At 34.6% G+C, this 3,659-nt stretch overlaps 1 pseudogene; it reads left to right on the top strand.

Annotated features, from left to right (window-relative positions):
- LOC107662561 (F-box only protein 15-like) overlaps window positions 1-2,963 on the top strand; it is a 12,391-nt pseudogene extending 9,428 nt beyond the window's left edge.
- Window positions 2,964-3,659: the final 696 nt, after the last annotated feature.

Genomic DNA, 3,659 nt, shown 5'->3' with positions numbered 1-3,659 from the left:
GCTCAGACCCGGTTGCTTAGCTCCCTGACTCCGCTGTTTCTCTCTCCGAGGCTCGTTGAGAGAGGAGAAACGGGAGAGCGGGGCTGCCTTCAATGAAGGCGGTCCGCGAGTGGTGAAGAGCGAGACTCATGCTCTCGGCGAAAGCATTCCGTCCTAGTGAAGTGCAGTCTCTGCGTGGGGGCTGCCCACTGCCAAGCCATTGGTTCGTTTTTAATACACTGCACGAACCAATGGCTGTGCAGTGTAACTGCGTTATTAAAAGGCTTCAGTCATTGGAGAAAAAGGAGTTTTTCCCCAAAGCGTCTTAAACAGAGTGAAGTATTGATAGGGAACTTAGAATATTTTTTTGGAAATACATTAATACTTTTAATCAGCAATCATGCATTAATTGATTAAAAGACTAAAGACTAAATTAAGACTTTTCCATTTTTACAAAAAAATATCTATTTCATATAAATGCTGTTCTTTTGAGCTTTATTCATCCAAAAAAATCTTTTAAAAATGTTTTTAAAATAATAATGATAAATGTTTCTTACAAATCAGCATATTAGAATGATCTTTGAAGGATCATTAGCACTGAAGACTGGAGTAATGACCCTGAAAATTCATAGGAATAAATTTCATTAAAAAAAATTCAAAATAAAAATCACTAATTTTAAATTGTAATAATATTTCACAATATTACTTTATTTTTTGTGTGAATAAATGTAGCCTTAGTGAGCATAGATAACAGACTTCTTTCAAAAGCATTACACATATGACCAACATTACATTTTTGAATAGTAGTGTGTATATTATAATAATTATGATTATTATTATTGGTAATAATGGTCTTCATAATATAAAAATAATAAAATTTCATTAATAAAGCAACAATTGTTAATTCTGTGCTTCTTATACAGGACCAATGGGGAATTGCTTTTGTCATGGTAAACTTGCACAATCACAGACTTGTGGAAAGAAGTCTTCATGCATCTATTAGGTATTGCTTTATTTTCTCTTATCATTTTGACTTTTTTTGCATTTACAGAAGACTATTTGCTCTGTCCCCTGTTAAAGCCCTTCCCAAAATTTAATATGTATTAATATTAATAAAATATGAATATGTATATTTAATATATATTAATATGTATTATAATATGCATTTATTTTTCTCTCTCTCTCTTTTTAATCGCAGATGTGTCTGAATATATCAGAACCTAGATGTCAGTTATGTATCACCATCAGTATAGTTTGGTGGTGTAATAACTCCATCTTCTGGTGAAGCTGAACACTGTACAGCTCTGACTCATCAGTTGTTACACTGTCTGTTTTACTACCATACTGTCTCTACAGTCCTCAGTGTGAAAAGGTAACTTGACACCCACTTTGTAGTTAATCTCTTTCTTTCTTTCTCTTCTTTATCCCTCTTTCACACCGCTAGTCCATGTCCAGCAGCTGGAGTCAGTGCTTTATTTGATGATGTGGACCCGGAGTACGGTCTCCATGGATACTCTGCTTACATTGAACTGCACAATACAGCGAGAGTCATCATGTCTGACCGCTTTTCCCAGCTGTTTTGCAGAAGCGGTAAAAGCAGACATTGAGTTCAAATTAACAGTTGAATCGCTTATAATGATTTTGAAATCAGTCCCTATTAAACTAATAGTTTACATTCTGAAAACTGACATCCAATTGATAGTACAAAATAAATAATAACCTTATAAGTACATGAATGAGCTGTTGTTACAGTTTTACACTAAGATTCCTCGGCAGTTGATGGTACTAGATTGTTGACAGTAGATGGCACTAGATTCTAAAAAATTTGTGTTGTCCTGCTTTAAGCAAAATTAAGCATTTTTACCCTTAGTGTATTTGAGTCCACAAAAATATTAAGCAGCACAACTGTTTTCAGCATTGATAAAAAAAATTTGGCTAATCGGCATATTAGAATGATTTCTGAAAGAAAATGTGACACTGGAGTAATGACTGCTGAAAATTCAGCTTTGCCATCATAAGAATAAATCATTTTTAAAAATGTATTAAAATAGAAAATAGTTATTTAAAATGGTAATGCTATTTCAAAATATGACTGTTTTTACTTTATTTATTTATCAAATAAATGCAGTTTTGGTGAACAGAAGAGACTTCTTTCAAAAACATAAAAATAAGAAAAAAACTTACTGACCCCTTTCGAACAAATGTGTATTATTCAAAATATGACCAAAGGTATTTGGATATTTTCTGATTTACTTCATACAGCCCTGAAAACCACCTTTTGATTAAAGATGTTTTGAAATAAAAAAATAAAATAAAATGGAAATTGTAAAAATAGGTTTTTATACAAGGGACAGGGCCACTGATAAAATACTCTTTTATTTAGTGTCTTAAATATTTTTGGGCTCATTATATCTCATCTTTGGTAGACAACCAAAAAGTACCGAAGTGCATCTCTTTTTATTTTTTATTTTATTTTATTTTACTCTCCAGATCAGATTTCTGATGGTTATTTTCCACTGGAAGTTATCAGTGAGATTAGCAGATCCCCAAATACTCATCTGGTTGGAGACGTCAGCTTGCCTTGGAGGACTGAAACTTTACATGGAACTATCAAGGTACAGAAGCACCACACTGGTCCAGTCATCCTCACTTTCTTATTCACAGCACTTAATATTAATATTAGGAAGTTTTCATGGTCTAATTGCTGTCTCCAGGACTGTTGCATGATCAACCTCACTGTATGGGATGAAGCCAAGCAGCCTTTTTGGTGCGTCAGTGCTCCTGTTGTGATGACAAAAGCAAGTCAGGACACGGTATCATATGATTTTGAAGGCGGGAGTTTCTCCATCCTATACCGAGACTCAGAGGGGAGGGTGGAGATGAGGCTGAAGCAGATGGAGTACAAGGAACAGTATTTTGTGGTTAATCTAGTGATTTACATTGCTGTCGCCAAAGTGAATAAGCACTTTGGGAGAGATTATTGAAGACTTTGTGTGCCATTTCGGTTTGTATGACAACCGTTTACTATATTAGATTTAAAATCAAGTGAGGCTGCTGCAAAACTTGTCATTTTGTTGCAAGATTAAACTCCTGTCAAGATTATTGTAGCTTTTTCTTTTCAGGTTAATGGTTTGGCTGATCGTCTCTATTCATTTTAATATCACCAAACACTTAAATATAAATTTTCACAGACCATTATATTTTAATCGCAGGATATAAAAGTCAGGCTGTCACGAAGAGAGGGATTTTCATGTCAAGTCTGATAAAATACAAATAATAGAATAAAAAGAAACCCATAAAAAAAAAAACAGACTCAAGAGCTAAGGAATAAAAATGGACCTTTAAGCTGGATTTAAAAGTGTCAGTGGAGGAGGAGGATCTAATGTGTGCTGGGAAACCGTTCCAGAACTGAGAAATCTCCCTTACAGCGTGAGCGGGACAGGAGGAAGTTGATTGCATGACCTTGAGGCAGAGTATGGATGAAGGAGTTTACAAATATACTGTGGAAAAATACCACGCTGGGACGATTTTGTAACTAAAAGCAGAATTGTGATTGTATTGGTAATAGCTAATTGGATTCTAATAAGGAAGATTATTAACTTTTTTCTTCTTTAACCATTCTTTGGTAGAATGGCTTGTGTGCTTGGGGTCGTTGTCTTGCTGCATGACCCACTTTCTCT

The sequence above is a fragment of the Sinocyclocheilus anshuiensis genome, unplaced genomic scaffold (assembly GCF_001515605.1).
Source record: "Sinocyclocheilus anshuiensis isolate Anshui unplaced genomic scaffold, SAMN03320099.WGS_v1.1 scaffold1197, whole genome shotgun sequence".
Taxonomy (NCBI): domain Eukaryota; kingdom Metazoa; phylum Chordata; class Actinopteri; order Cypriniformes; family Cyprinidae; genus Sinocyclocheilus; species Sinocyclocheilus anshuiensis.
The sequence above is the reverse complement of the archived record's forward strand: the minus strand, read 5'-3'. Positions and strand labels throughout refer to the sequence as shown.